Below are 17,386 nucleotides of genomic sequence, written 5' to 3'. Positions count from 1 at the left end.
GTTTCCCAAATGGCAAGGAATCTCCCATGAATCTCTATGGGCAAGAAATCCCCATTATTTCCTATGGGCAAGCAATTCCGTACCTTTCCTTATGGTCAGGTGAATACTATGTTTCCCAAAGGGCAAGCAATCTCCAATGATTCTCTATGGGCAAGCAATCACCATTATTTCCTATGGGCAAGCAATTTCGTACCTTTCCTTATGGTCAGGTGAATACTATGTTTCCCAAAGGGCAAGCAATCTCCAGTGATTCTCTATGGGCAAGCAACCACCATTATTTCCTATGGGGAAGCAATTTCTTATCTTGCCCTATGGGCAGGTAAATACTATGTTTCCCAAAGGGAAGGAATCTCCCATGAATCTCTATGGGCAAGAAATAACTATTATTTCCTATGGGCAAGCAATTTCTTATGTTTCCCTGCGGTCAGGTAAATACTATGTTTCCCAAAGGGCAAGTAATCTCCAATGAATCTCTATGGGCAAGCAATCTCCATTATTTCCTATGGGCAAGCAATTTCTTATCTTTCCTTATGTTCAGGTAAATACTATGTTTCCCAAAGGGCAAGCAATCTCCACTGATTCTCTATGGGAAAGCAATCCGCATTATTTCCTATGGGCAAGCAATTTCTTCTCTTTCACTATGCTCAGGTAAATACTATGTTTCCCGAATGGCAAGGAATCTCCCATGAATCTCTATCGGCAAGAAATCCCCATTATTTCCTATGGGCAAGCAATTTCGTACCTTTCCTTATGGTCAGGTGAATACTATGTTTCCCAAAGGGCAAGCAATCTCCAATGATTCTCTATGGGCAAGCAATCTCCATTATTTCCTATGGGCAAGCAATTTCTTATCTTTCCTTATGTTCACGTAAATACTATGTTTCCCAAAGGGCAAGCAATCTCCACTGATTCTCTATGGGCAAGCAATCCGCATTATTTCCTATGGGCAAGCAAATTCTTCTCTTTCACTATGCTCAGGTAAATACTATGTTTCCCAAATGGCAAGGAATCTCCCATTAATCTCTATGGGCAAGCAATCTCCATTATTTCCTATGGGCAAGCAATCTCCATTATTTCCTATGGGCAAGTAATATCCAATGATTCTCTATGGGCAAGCAATCTCCATTATTTCCTATAGTCAGGCAATCTCCAATGATTCTCTATGGGCAAGCAATCATCATTATTTCGAATGGGTAAGCAATCTCCAATGATTCTCTATGGGGAAGCAATCTCCATTATTTCCTATGGGCAAGCATTCTCCAATGATTCTCTATGGGCAAGCAATCTCCATTATTTCCTATGGGCAAGCAATCTCCAATGATTCTCTTTGGGCAAGCAATCTCCATTATTTCCTATGGGCAAGCATTCTCCAATGATTCTCTATGGGCAAGCAATCTCCATTATTTCCTATGGGCAAGCAATCTCCAATGATTCTCTAAGGGCAAGTAATCTCCATTATTTCATATGGGCAAGCAATCTCCAATGATTCTCTATGGGCAAGCAATCTCCATTATTTCTTATGGGCAAGCAATCTCCAATGATTCTCTATGGGCAAGCAATCCCAATTATTTCCTATGGGCAAGCAATTTCTTATCTTTCCTTAGGTTCAGGTAAATACTATGTTTCCCAAAGGGCAAGCAATCTCCACTGATTCTCTATTGGCAAGCAATCCGCATTATTTCCTATGGGCAAGCAATTTCTTCTCTTTCACTATGGTCAGGTAAATACTATGTTTCCCAAATGGCAAGGAATCTCCCATGAATCTCTATGGGCAAGAAATCCCCATTATTTCCTATGGGCAAGCAATTTCGTACCTTTCCTTATGGTCAGGTGAATACTATGTTTCCCAAAGGGCAAGCAATCTCCAATGATTCTCTATGGGCAAGCAATCACCATTATTTCCTATGGGCAAGCAATTTCGTACCTTTCCTTATGGTCAGGTGAATACTATGTTTCCCAAAGGGCAAGCAATCTCCAGTGATTCTCTATGGGCAAGCAACCACCATTATTTCCTATGGGGAAGCAATTTCTTATCTTGCCCTATGGGCAGGTAAATACTATGTTTCCCAAAGGGCAAGCAATCTCCCATGAATCTCTATGGGCAAGAAATAACCATTATTTCCTATGGGCAAGCAATTTGTTATGTTTCCCTACGGTCAGGTAAATACTATGTTTCCCAAAGGGCAAGCAGTCTCCAATGATTCTCTATGGGCAAGCAATCTCCATTATTTCCTATGGGCAAGCAATTTCTTATCTTTCCTTATGTTCAGGTAAATACTATGTTTCCCAAAGGGCAAGCAATCTCCACTGATTCTCTATGGGCAAGCAATCCGCATTATTTCCTATGGGCAAGCAATTTCTTCTCTTTCACTATGCTCAGGTAAATACTATGTTTCCCAAATGGCAAGGAATCTCCCATGAATCTCTATGGGCAAGAAATCTCCATTATTTCCTATGGGCAAGCAATTTCGTACCTTTCCTTATGGTCAGGTGAATACTATGTTTCCCAAAGGGCATGCAATCTCCAATGATTCTCTATGGGCAAGCAATCACCATTATTTCCTATGGGCAAGCAATTTCTTATCTTGCCCTATGGACAGGTAAATACTATGTTTCCCAAAGGGAAGGAATCTCCCATGAATCTCTATGGGCAAGAAATAACTATTATTTCCTATGGGCAAGCAATTTCTTATGTTTCCCAGCGGTCAGGTAAATACTATGTTTCCCAAAGGGCAAGTAATCTCCAATGAATCTCTATGGGCAAGCAATCTCCATTATTTCCTATGGGCAGGCAATCTCCAATGATTCTCTATGGGCAAGCAATCTCCATTATTTCCTATGGTCAGGCAATCTCCAATGATTCTCTATGGGCAAGCAATCATCATTATTTCGAATGGGCAAGCAATCTCCAATGATTCTCTATGGGCAAGCAATCTCCATTATTTCCTATGGGCAAGCATTCTCCAATGATTCTCTATGGGCAAGCAATCTCCATTATTTCCTATGGGCAAGCAATCTCCACTGATTCTCTATGGGCAAGTAATCTCCATTATTTCCTATGGGCAAGCAATCTCCAATGATTCTCTATGGGCAAGCAATCTCATTATTTCTTATGGGCAAGCAATCTCCAATGATTCTCTTTGGGCAAGCAATCTCCATTATTTCCTATGGGCAAGCATTCTCCAATGATTCTCTATGGGCAAGCAATCTCCATTATTTCCTATGGGCAAGCAATCTCCAATGATTCTCTAAGGGCAAGTAATCTCCATTATTTCCTATGGGCAAGCAATCTCCAATGATTCTCTATGGGCAAGCAATCTCCATTATTTCTTATGGGCAAGCAATCTCCAATGATTCTCTATGGGCAAGCAATCCCAATTATTTCCTATGGGCAAGCAATTTCTTATCTTTCCTTAGGTTCAGGTAAATACTATGTTTCCCAAAGGGCAAGCAATCTCCACTGATTCTCTATTGGCAAGCAATCCGCATTATTTCCTATGGGCAAGCAATTTCTTCTCTTTCACTATGGTCAGGTAAATACTATGTTTCCCAAATGGCAAGGAATCTCCCATGAATCTCTATGGGCAAGAAATCCCCATTATTTCCTATGGGCAAGCAATTCCGTACCTTTCCTTATGGTCAGGTGAATACTATGTTTCCCAAAGGGCAAGCAATCTCCAATGATTCTCTATGGGCAGGCAATCACCATTATTTCCTATGGGCAAGCAATTTCATACCTTTCCTTATGGTCAGGTGAATACTATGTTTCCCAAAGGGCAAGCAATCTCCAGTGATTCTCTATGGGCAAGCAACCACCATTATTTCCTATGGGGAAGCAATTTCTTATCTTGCCCTATGGGCAGGTAAATACTATGTTTCCCAAAGGGCAAGCAATCTCCCATGAATCTCTATGGGCAAGAAATAACCATTATTTCCTATGGGCAAGCAATTTGTTATATTTCCCTATGGTCAGGTAAATACTATGTTTCCCAAAGGGCAAGCAGTCTCCAATGATTCTCTATGGGCAAGCAATCTCCATTATTTCCTATGGGCAAGCAATTTCTTATCTTTCCTTATGTTCAGGTAAATACTATGTGTCCCAAAGGGCAAGCAATCTCCACTGATTCTCTATGGGCAAGCAATCCGCATTATTTCCTATGGGCAAGCAATTTCTTCTCTTTCACTATGCTCAGGTAAATACTATGTTTCCCGAATGGCAAGGAATCTCCCATGAATCTCTATGGGCAAGAAATCCCCATTATTTCCTATGGGCAAGCAATTTCGTACCTTTCCTTATGGTCAGGTGAATACTATGTTTCCCAAAGGGCAAGCAATCTCCAATGATTCTCTATGGGCAAGCAATCACCATTATTTCCTATGGGCAAGCAATTTCTTATCTTGCCCTATGGACAGGTAAATACTATGTTTCCCAAAGGGAAGGAATCTCCCATGAATCTCTATGGGCAAGAAATAACTATTATTTCCTATGGGCAAGCAATTTCTTATGTTTCCCTGCGGTCAGGTAAATACTATGTTTCCCAAAGGGCAAGTAATCTCCAATGAATCTCTATGGGCAAGCAATCTCCATTATTTCCTATGGGCAGGCAATCTCCAATGATTCTTTATGGGCAAGCAATCTCCATTATTTCCTATGGTCACGCAATCTCCAATGATTCTCTATGGGCAAGCAATCATCATTATTTCGAATGGGCAAGCAATCTCCAATGATTCTCTATGGGCAAGCAATCTCCATTCTTTCCTAAGGGCAAGCATTCTCCAATGATTCTCTATGGGCAAGCAATCTCCATTATTTCCTATGGGCAAGCAATCTGCAATGATTCTCTATGGGCAAGTAATCTCCATTATTTCCTATGGGCAAGCAATCTCCAATGATTCTCTATGGGCAAGCAATCTCATTATTTCTTATGGGCAAGCAATCTCCAATGATTCTCTATGGGCAAGCAATCCCAATTATTTCCTATGGGCAAGCAATTTCTTATCTTTCCTTAGGTTCAGGTAAATACTATGTTTCCCAAAGGGCAAGCAATCTCCACTGATTCTCTATTGGCAAGCAATCCGCATTATTTCCTATGGGCAAGCAATTTCTTCTCTTTCACTATGGTCAGGTAAATACTATGTTTCCCAAATGGCAAGGAATCTCCCATGAATCTCTATGGGCAAGAAATCCCCATTATTTCCTATGGGCAAGCAATTTCGTACCTTTCCTTATGGTCAGGTGAATACTATGTTTCCCAAAGGGCAAGCAATCTCCAATGATTCTCTATGGGCAAGCAATCACCATTATTTCCTATGGGCAAGCAATTTCGTACCTTTCCTTATGGTCAGGTGAATACTATGTTTCCCAAAGGGCAAGCAATCTCCAGTGATTCTCTATGGGCAAGCAACCACCATTATTTCCTATGGGGAAGCAATTTCTTATCTTGCCCTATGGGCAGGTAAATACTATGTTTCCCAAAGGGCAAGCAATCTCCCATGAATCTCTATGGGCAAGAAATAACCATTATTTCCTATGGGCAAGCAATTTGTTATGTTTCCCTACGGTCAGGTAAATACTATGTTTCCCAAAAGGCAAGCAGTCTCCAATGATTCTCTATGGGCAAGCAATCTCCATTATTTCCTATGGGCAAGCAATTTCTTATCTTTCCTTATGTTCAGGTAAATACTATGTTTCCCAAAGGGCAAGCAATCTCCACTGATTCTCTATGGGCAAGCAATCCGCATTATTTCCTATGGGCAAGCAATTTCTTCTCTTTCACTATGCTCAGGTAAATACTATGTTTCCCAAATGGCAAGGAATCTCCCATGAATCTCTATGGGCAAGAAATCTCCATTATTTCCTATGGGCAAGCAATTTCGTACCTTTCCTTATGGTCAGGTGAATACTATGTTTCCCAAAGGGCATGCAATCTCCAATGATTCTCTATGGGCAAGCAATCACCATTATTTCCTATGGGCAAGCAATTTCTTATCTTGCCCTATGGACAGGTAAATACTATGTTTCCCAAAGGGAAGGAATCTCCCATGAATCTCTATGGGCAAGAAATAACTATTATTTCCTATGGGCAAGCAATTTCTTATGTTTCCCTGCGGTCAGGTAAATACTATGTTTCCCAAAGGGCAAGTAATCTCCAATGAATCTCTATGGGCAAGCAATCTCCATTATTTCCTATGGGCAGGCAATCTCCAATGATTCTCTATGGGCAAGCAATCTCCATTATTTCCTATGGTCAGGCAATCTCCAATGATTCTCTATGGGCAAGCAATCATCATTATTTCGAATGGGCAAGCAATCTCCAATGATTCTCTATGGGCAAGCAATCTCCATTATTTCCTATGGGCAAGCATTCGCCAATGATTCTCTATGGGCAAGCAATCTCCATTATTTCCTATGGGCAAGCAATCTCCAATGATTCTCTATGGGCAAGCAATCTCATTATTTCTTATGGGCAAGCAATCTCCAATGATTCTCTATGGGCAAGTAATCTCCATTATTTCCTATGGGCAAGCAATCTCCAATGATTCTCTATGGGCAAGCAATCTCATTATTTCTTATGGGCAAGCAATCTCCAATGATTCTCTATGGGCAAGCAATCCCAATTATTTCCTATGGGCAAGCAATTTCTTATCTTTCCTTAGGTTCAGGTAAATACTATGTTTCCCAAAGGGCAAGCAATCTCCACTGATTCTCTATTGGCAAGAAATCCGCATTATTTCCTATGGGCAAGCAATTTCTTCTCTTTCACTATGGTCAGGTAAATACTATGTTTCCCAAATGGCAAGGAATCTCCCATGAATCTCTATGGGCAAGAAATCCCCATTATTTCCTATGGGCAAGCAATTTCGTACCTTTCCTTATGGTCAGGTGAATACTATGTTTCCCAAAGGGCAAGCAATCTCCAATGATTCTCTATGGGCAAGCAATCACCATTATTTCCTATGGGCAAGCAATTTCGTACCTTTCCTTATGGTCAGGTGAATGCTATGTTTCCCAAAGGGCAAGCAATCTCCAGTGATTCTCTATGGGCAAGCAACCACCATTATTTCCTATGGGGAAGCAATTTCTTATCTTGCCCTATGGGCAGGTAAATACTATGTTTCCCAAAGGGCAAGCAATCTCCCATGAATCTCTATGGGCAAGAAATAACCATTATTTCCTATGGGCAAGCAATTTGTTATGTTTCCCTACGGTCAGGTAAATACTATGTTTCCCAAAGGGCAAGCAGTCTCCAATGATTCTCTATGGGCAAGCAATCTCCATTATTTCCTATGGGCAAGCAATTTCTTATCTTTCCTTATGTTCAGGTAAATACTATGTTTCCCAAAGGGCAAGCAATCTCCACTGATTCTCTATGGGCAAGCAATCCGCATTATTTCCTATGGGCAAGCAATTTCTTCTCTTTCACTATGCTCAGGTAAATACTATGTTTCCCAAATGGCAAGGAATCTCCCATGAATCTCTATGGGCAAGAAATCCCCATTATTTCCTATGGGCAAGCAATTTCGTACCTTTCCTTATGGTCAGGTGAATACTATGTTTCCCAAAGGGCAAGCAATCTCCAATGATTCTCTATGGGCAAGCAATCACCATTATTTCCTATGGGCAAGCAATTTCTTATCTTGCCCTATGGACAGGTAAATACTATGTTTCCCAAAGGGAAGGAATCTCCCATGAATCTTTATGGGCAAGAAATAACTATTATTTCCTATGGGCAAGCAATTTCTTATGTTTCCCTGCGGTCAGGTAAATACTATGTTTCCCAAAGGGCAAGTAATCTCCAATGAATCTCTATGGGCAAGCAATCTCCATTATTTCCTATGGGCAGGCAATCTCCAATGATTCTCTATGGGCAAGCAATCATCATTATTTCGAATGGGCAAGCAATCTCCAATGATTCTCTATGGGGAAGCAATCTCCATTATTTCCTATGGGCAAGCATTCTCCAATGATTCTCTATGGGCAAGCAATCCCAATTATTTCCTATGGGCAAGCAATTTCTTATCTTTCCTTAGGTTCAGGTAAATACTATGTTTCCCAAAGGGCAAGCAATCTCCCATGAATCTCTATGGGCAAGAAATAACCATTATTTCCTATGGGCAAGCAATTTGTTATGTTTCCCTACGGTCAGGTAAATACTATGTTTCCCAAAGGGCAAGCAGTCTCCAATGATTCTCTATGGGCAAGCAATCTCCATTATTTCCTATGGGCAAGCAATTTCTTATCTTTCCTTATGTTCAGGTAAATACTATGTTTCCCAAAGGGCAAGCAATCTCCACTGATTCTCTATGGGCAAGCAATCCGCATTATTTCCTATGGGCAAGCAATTTCTTCTCTTTCACTATGCTCAGGTAAATACTATGTTTCCCAAATGGCAAGGAATCTCCCATGAATCTCTATGGGCAAGAAATCTCCATTATTTCCTATGGGCAAGCAATTTCGTACCTTTCCTTATGGTCAGGTGAATACTATGTTTCCCAAAGGGCAAGCAATCTCCAATGATTCTCTATGGGCAAGCAATCACCATTATTTCCTATGGGCAAGCAATTTCTTATCTTGCCCTATGGACAGGTAAATACTATGTTTCCCAAAGGGAAGGAATCTCCCATGAATCTTTATGGGCAAGAAATAACTATTATTTCCTATGGGCAAGCAATTTCTTATGTTTCCCTGCGGTCAGGTAAATACTATGTTTCCCAAAGGGCAAGTAATCTCCAATGAATCTCTATGGGCAAGCAATCTCCATTATTTCCTATGGGCAGGCAATCTCCAATGATTCTCTATGGGCAAGCAATCTCCATTATTTCCTATGGTCAGGCAATCTCCAATGATTCTCTATGGGCAAGCAATCATCATTATTTCGAATGGGCAAGCAATCTCCAATGATTCTCTATGGGCAAGCAATCTCCATTATTTCCTATGGGCAAGCATTCTCCAATGATTCTCTATGGGCAAGCAATCTCCATTATTTCCTATGGGCAGGCAATCTCCAATGATTCTCTATGGGCAAGCAATCTCCATTATTTCCTATGGGCAAGCATTCGCCAATGATTCTCTATGGGCAAGCAATCTCATTATTTCTTATGGGCAAGCAATCTCCAATGATTCTCTATGGGCAAGTAATCTCCATTATTTCCTATGGGCAGGCAATCTCCAATGATTCTCTATGGGCAAGCAATCTCCATTATTTCCTATGGGCAAACAATCTCCAATGATTCTCTATGGGCAAGCAATCTCATTATTTCTTATGGGCAAGCAATCTCCAATGATTTTCTATGGGCAAGTAATCTCCATTATTTCCTATGGGCAAGCAATCTCCAATGATTCTCTATGGGCAAGCAATCCCAATTATTTCCTATGGGCAAGCAATTTCTTATCTTTCCTTAGGTTCAGGTAAATACTATGTTTCCCAAAGGGCAAGCAATCTCCACTGATTCTCTATTGGCAAGAAATCCGCATTATTTCCTATGGGCAAGCAATTTCTTCTCTTTCACTATGGTCAGGTAAATACTATGTTTCCCAAATGGCAAGGAATCTCCCATGAATCTCTATGGGCAAGAAATCCCCATTATTTCCTATGGGCAAGCAATTTCGTACCTTTCCTTATGGTCAGGTGAATACTATGTTTCCCAAAGGGCAAGCAATCTCCAATGATTCTCTATGGGCAAGCAATCACCATTATTTCCTATGGGCAAGCAATTTCGTACCTTTCCTTATGGTCAGGTGAATGCTATGTTTCCCAAAGGGCAAGCAATCTCCAGTGATTCTCTATGGGCAAGCAACCACCATTATTTCCTATGGGGAAGCAATTTCTTCTCTTGCCCTATGGGCAGGTAAATACTATGTTTCCCAAAGGGCAAGCAATCTCCCATGAATCTCTATGGGCAAGAAATAACCATTATTTCCTATGGGCAAGCAATTTGTTATGTTTCCCTACGGTCAGGTAAATACTATGTTTCCCAAAGGGCAAGCAGTCTCCAATGATTCTCTATGGGCAAGCAATCTCCATTATTTCCTATGGGCAAGCAATTTCTTATCTTTCCTTATGTTCAGGTAAATACTATGTTTCCCAAAGGGCAAGCAATCTCCACTGATTCTCTATGGGCAAGCAATCCGGATTATTTCCTATGGGCAAGCAATTTCTTCTCTTTCACTATGCTCAGGTAAATACTATGTTTCCCAAATGGCAAGGAATCTCCCATGAATCTCTATGGGCAAGAAATCCCCATTATTTCCTATGGGCAAGCAATTTCGTACCTTTCCTTATGGTCAGGTGAATACTATGTTTCCCAAAGGGCAAGCAATCTCCAATGATTCTCTATGGGCAAGCAATCACCATTATTTCCTATGGGCAAGCAATTTCTTATCTTGCCCTATGGACAGGTAAATACTATGTTTCCCAAAGGGAAGGAATCTCCCATGAATCTTTATGGGCAAGAAATAACTATTATTTCCTATGGGCAAGCAATTTCTTATGTTTCCCTGCGGTCAGGTAAATACTATGTTTCCCAAAGGGCAAGTAATCTCCAATGAATCTCTATGGGCAAGCAATCTCCATTATTTCCTATGGGCAGGCAATCTCCAATGATTCTCTATGGGCAAGCAATCATCATTATTTCGAATGGGCAAGCAATCTCCAATGATTCTCTATGGGGAAGCAATCTCCATTATTTCCTATGGGCAAGCATTCTCCAATGATTCTCTATGGGCAAGCAATCCCAATTATTTCCTATGGGCAAGCAATTTCTTATCTTTCCTTAGGTTCAGGTAAATACTATGTTTCCCAAAGGGCAAGCAATCTCCCATGAATCTCTATGGGCAAGAAATAACCATTATTTCCTATGGGCAAGCAATTTGTTATGTTTCCCTACGGTCAGGTAAATACTATGTTTCCCAAAGGGCAAGCAGTCTCCAATGATTCTCTATGGGCAAGCAATCTCCATTATTTCCTATGGGCAAGCAATTTCTTATCTTTCCTTATGTTCAGGTAAATACTATGTTTCCCAAAGGGCAAGCAATCTCCACTGATTCTCTATGGGCAAGCAATCCGCATTATTTCCTATGGGCAAGCAATTTCTTCTCTTTCACTATGCTCAGGTAAATACTATGTTTCCCAAATGGCAAGGAATCTCCCATGAATCTCTATGGGCAAGAAATCTCCATTATTTCCTATGGGCAAGCAATTTCGTACCTTTCCTTATGGTCAGGTGAATACTATGTTTCCCAAAGGGCAAGCAATCTCCAATGATTCTCTATGGGCAAGCAATCACCATTATTTCCTATGGGCAAGCAATTTCTTATCTTGCCCTATGGACAGGTAAATACTATGTTTCCCAAAGGGAAGGAATCTCCCATGAATCTTTATGGGCAAGAAATAACTATTATTTCCTATGGGCAAGCAATTTCTTATGTTTCCCTGCGGTCAGGTAAATACTATGTTTCCCAAAGGGCAAGTAATCTCCAATGAATCTCTATGGGCAAGCAATCTCCATTATTTCCTATGGGCAGGCAATCTCCAATGATTCGCTATGGGCAAGCAATCTCCATTATTTCCTATGGTCAGGCAATCTCCAATGATTCTCTAGGGGCAAGCAATCATCATTATTTCGAATGGGCAAGCAATCTCCAATGATTCTCTATGGGCAAGCAATCTCCATTATTTCCTATGGGCAAGCATTCTCCAATGATTCTCTATGGGCAAGCAATCTCCATTATTTCCTATGGGCAAGCAATCTCCACTGATTCTCTATGGGCAAGTAATCTCCATTATTTCCTATGGGCAAGCAATCTCCAATGATTCTCTATGGGCAAGCAATCTCCATTATTTCTTATGGGCAAGCAATCTCCAATGATTCTCTATGGGCAAGCAATCCCAATTATTTCCTATGGGCAAGCAATTTCTTATCTTTCCTTAGGTTCAGGTAAATACTATGTTTCCCAAAGGGCAAGCAATCTCCACTGATTCTCTATTGGCAAGCAATCCGCATTATTTCCTATGGGCAAGCAATTTCTTCTCTTTCACTATGGTCAGGTAAATACTATGTTTCCCAAATGGCAAGGAATCTCCCATGAATCTCTATGGGCAAGAAATCCCCATTATTTCCTATGGGCAAGCAATTCCGTACCTTTCCTTATGGTCAGGTGAATACTATGTTTCCCAAAGGGCAAGCAATCTCCAATGATTCTCTATGGGCAAGCAATCACCATTATTTCCTATGGGCAAGCAATTTCGTACCTTTCCTTATGGTCAGGTGAATACTATGTTTCCCAAAGGGCAAGCAATCTCCAGTGATTCTCTATGGGCAAGCAACCACCATTATTTCCTATGGGGAAGCAATTTCTTATCTTGCCCTATGGGCAGGTAAATACTATGTTTCCCAAAGGGCAAGCAATCTCCCATGAATCTCTATGGGCAAGAAATAACCATTATTTCCTATGGGCAAGCAATTTGTTATATTTCCCTATGGTCAGGTAAATACTATGTTTCCCAAAGGGCAAGCAGTCTCTAATGATTCTCTATGGGCAAGCAATCTCCATTATTTCCTATGGGCAAGCAATTTCTTATCTTTCCTTATGTTCAGGTAAATACTATGTTTCCCAAAGGGCAAGCAATCTCCACTGATTCTCTATGGGCAAGCAATCCGCATTATTTCCTATGGGCAAGCAATTTCTTCTCTTTCACTATGGTCAGGTAAATACTATGTTTCCCAAATGGCAAGGAATCTCCCATGAATCTCTATGGGCAAGAAATCCCCATTATTTCCTATGGGCAAGCAATTTCGTACCTTTCCTTATGGTCAGGTGAATACTATGTTTCCCAAAGGGCAAGCAATCTCCAATGATTCTCTATGGGCAAGCAATCACCATTATTTCCTATGGGCAAGCAATTTCATACCTTTCCTTATGGTCAGGTGAATGCTATGTTTCCCAAAGGGCAAGCAATCTCCAGTGATTCTCTATGGGCAAGCAACCACCATTATTTCCTATGGGGAAGCAATTTCTTATCTTGCCCTATGGGCAGGTAAATACTATGTTTCCCAAAGGGCAAGCAATCTCCCATGAATCTCTATGGGCAAGAAATAACCATTATTTCCTATGGGCAAGCAATTTGTTATGTTTCCCTACGGTCAGGTAAATACTATGTTTCCCAAAGGGCAAGCAGTCTCCAATGATTCTCTATGGGCAAGCAATCTCCATTATTTCCTATGGGCAAGCAATTTCTTATCTTTCCTTATGTTCAGGTAAATACTATGTTTCCCAAAGGGCAAGCAATCTCCACTGATTCTCTATGGGCAAGCAATCCGGATTATTTCCTATGGGCAAGCAATTTCTTCTCTTTCACTATGCTCAGGTAAATACTATGTTTACCAAATGGCAAGGAATCTCCCATGAATCTCTATGGGCAAGAAATCCCCATTATTTCCTATGGGCAAGCAATTTCGTACCTTTCCTTATGGTCAGGTGAATACTATGTTTCCCAAAGGGCAAGCAATCTCCAATGATTCTCTATGGGCAAGCAATCACCATTATTTCCTATGGGCAAGCAATTTCTTATCTTGCCCTATGGACAGGTAAATACTATGTTTCCCAAAGGGAAGGAATCTCCCATGAATCTCTATGGGCAAGAAATAACTATTATTTCCTATGGGGAAGCAATTTCTTATGTTTCCCTGCGGTCAGGTAAATACTATGTTTCCCAAAGGGCAAGTAATCTCCAATGAATCTCTATGGGCAAGCAATCTCCATTATTTCCTATGGGCAGGCAATCTCCAATGATTCTCTATGGGCAAGCAATCATCATTATTTCGAATGGGCAAGCAATCTCCAATGATTCTCTATGGGGAAGCAATCTCCATTATTTCCTATGGGCAAGCATTCTCCAATGATTCTCTATGGGCAAGCAATCCCAATTATTTCCTATGGGCAAGCAATTTCTTATCTTTCCTTAGGTTCAGGTAAATACTATGTTTCCCAAAGGGCAAGCAATCTCCCATGAATCTCTATGGGCAAGAAATAACCATTATTTCCTATGGGCAAGCAATTTGTTATGTTTCCCTACGGTCAGGTAAATACTATGTTTCCCAAAGGGCAAGCAGTCTCCAATGATTCTCTATGGGCAAGCAATCTCCATTATTTCCTATGGGCAAGCAATTTCTTATCTTTCCTTATGTTCAGGTAAATACTATGTTTCCCAAAGGGCAAGCAATCTCCACTGATTCTCTATGGGCAAGCAATCCGCATTATTTCCTATGGGCAAGCAATTTCTTCTCTTTCACTATGCTCAGGTAAATACTATGTTTCCCAAATGGCAAGGAATCTCCCATGAATCTCTATGGGCAAGAAATCTCCATTATTTCCTATGGGCAAGCAATTTCGTACCTTTCCTTATGGTCAGGTGAATACTATGTTTCCCAAAGGGCAAGCAATCTCCAATGATTCTCTATGGGCAAGCAATCACCATTATTTCCTATGGGCAAGCAATTTCTTATCTTGCCCTATGGACAGGTAAATACTATGTTTCCCAAAGGGAAGGAATCTCCCATGAATCTTTATGGGCAAGAAATAACTATTATTTCCTATGGGCAAGCAATTTCTTATGTTTCCCTGCGGTCAGGTAAATACTATGTTTCCCAAAGGGCAAGTAATCTCCAATGAATCTCTATGGGCAAGCAATCTCCATTATTTCCTATGGGCAAGCATTCTCCAATGATTCTCTATGGGCAAGCAATCTCCATTATTTCCTATGGGCAAGCATTCTCCAATGATTCTCTATGGGCAAGCAATCTCCATTATTTCCTATGGGCAAGCAATCTCCACTGATTCTCTATGGGCAAGTAATCTCCATTATTTCCTATGGGCAAGCAATCTCCAATGATTCTCTATGGGCAAGCAATCTCCATTATTTCTTATGGGCAAGCAATCTCCAATGATTCTCTATGGGCAAGCAATCCCAATTATTTCCTATGGGCAAGCAATTTCTTATCTTTCCTTAGGTTCAGGTAAATACTATGTTTCCCAAAGGGCAAGCAATCTCCACTGATTCTCTATTGGCAAGCAATCCGCATTATTTCCTATGGGCAAGCAATTTCTTCTCTTTCACTATGGTCAGGTAAATACTATGTTTCCCAAATGGCAAGGAATCTCCCATGAATCTCTATGGGCAAGAAATCCCCATTATTTCCTATGGGCAAGCAATTCCGTACCTTTCCTTATGGTCAGGTGAATACTATGTTTCCCAAAGGGCAAGCAATCTCCAATGATTCTCTATGGGCAAGCAATCACCATTATTTCCTATGGGCAAGCAATTTCGTACCTTTCCTTATGGTCAGGTGAATACTATGTTTCCCAAAGGGCAAGCAATCTCCAGTGATTCTCTATGGGCAAGCAACCACCATTATTTCCTATGGGGAAGCAATTTCTTATCTTGCCCTATGGGCAGGTAAATACTATGTTTCCCAAAGGGCAAGCAATCTCCCATGAATCTCTATGGGCAAGAAATAACCATTATTTCCTATGGGCAAGCAATTTGTTATATTTCCCTATGGTCAGGTAAATACTATGTTTCCCAAAGGGCAAGCAGTCTCTAATGATTCTCTATGGGCAAGCAATCTCCATTATTTCCTATGGGCAAGCAATTTCTTATCTTTCCTTATGTTCAGGTAAATACTATGTTTCCCAAAGGGCAAGCAATCTCCACTGATTCTCTATGGGCAAGCAATCCGCATTATTTCCTATGGGCAAGCAATTTCTTCTCTTTCACTATGCTCAGGTAAATACTATGTTTCCCAAATGGCAAGGAATCTCCCATGAATCTCTATGGGCAAGAAATCCCCATTATTTCCTATGGGCAAGCAATTTCGTACCTTTCCTTATGGTCAGGTGAATACTATGTTTCCCAAAGGGCAAGCAATCTCCAATGATTCTCTATGGGCAAGCAATCACCATTATTTCCTATGGGCAAGCAATTTCTTATCTTGCCCTATGGACAGGTAAATACTATGTTTCCCAAAGGGAAGGAATCTCCCATGAATCTCTATGGGCAAGAAATAACTATTATTTCCTATGGGCAAGCAATTTCTTATGTTTCCCTGCGGTCAGGTAAATACTATGTTTCCCAAAGGGCAAGTAATCTCCAATGAATCTCTATGGGCAAGCAATCTCCATTATTTCCTATGGGCAGGCAATCTCCAATGATTCTCTATGGGCAAGCAATCTCCATTATTTCCTATGGTCAGGCAATCTCCAATGATTCTCTATGGGCAAGCAATCATCATTATTTCCTATGGGCAAGCAATCTCCAATGATTCTCTATGGGCAAGCAATCTCCATTATTTCCTATGGGCAAGCATTCTCCAATGATTCTCTATGGGCAAGCAATCTCCATTATTTCCTATGGGCAGGCAATCTGCAATGATTCTCTATGGGCAAGTAATCTCCATTATTTCCTATGGGCAAGCAATCTCCAATGATTCTCTATGGGCAAGCAATCTCCAATGATTCTCTATGGGCAAGCAATCCCAATTATTTCCTATGGGCAAGCAATTTCTTATCTTTCCTTAGGTTCAGGTAAATACTATGTTTCCCAAAGGGCAAGCAATCTCCACTGATTCTCTATTGGCAAGCAATCCGCATTATTTCCTATGGGCAAGCAATTTCTTCTCTTTCACTATGGTCAGGTAAATACTATGTTTCCCAAATGGCAAGGAATCTCCCATGAATCTCTATGGGCAAGAAATCCCCATTATTTCCTATGGGCAAGCAATTTCGTACCTTTCCTTATGGTCAGGTGAATACTATGTTTCCCAAAGGGCAAGCAATCTCCAATGATTCTCTATGGGCAAGCAATCACCATTATTTCCTATGGGCAAGCAATTTCGTACCTTTCCTTATGGTCAGGTGAATACTATGTTTCCCAAAGGGCAAGCAATCTCCAGTGATTCTCTATGGGCAAGCAACCACCATTATTTCCTATGGGGAAGCAATTTCTTATCTTGCCCTATGGGCAGGTAAATACTATGTTTCCCAAAGGGCAAGCAATCTCCCATGAATCTCTATGGGCAAGAAATAACCATTATTTCCTATGGGCAAGCAATTTGTTATGTTTCCCTACGGTCAGGTAAATACTATGTTTCCCAAAGGGCAAGCAGTCTCCAATGATTCTCTATGGGCAAGCAATCTCCATTATTTCCTATGGGCAAGCAATTTCTTATCTTTCCTTATGTTCAGGTAAATACTATGTTTCCCAAAGGGCAAGCAATCTCCACTGATTCTCTATGGGCAAGCAATCCGCATTATTTCCTATGGGCAAGCAATTTCTTCTCTTTCACTATGCTCAGGTAAATACTATGTTTCCCAAATGGCAAGGAATCT

The sequence above is a fragment of the Sceloporus occidentalis genome, unplaced genomic scaffold (genome assembly GCF_023333645.1).
Source record: "Sceloporus occidentalis isolate IW3139 unplaced genomic scaffold, rSceOcc1.0.p SCAF_8, whole genome shotgun sequence".
Lineage (NCBI taxonomy): Eukaryota > Metazoa > Chordata > Lepidosauria > Squamata > Phrynosomatidae > Sceloporus > Sceloporus occidentalis.
This window is presented reverse-complemented; position numbering follows the sequence as displayed.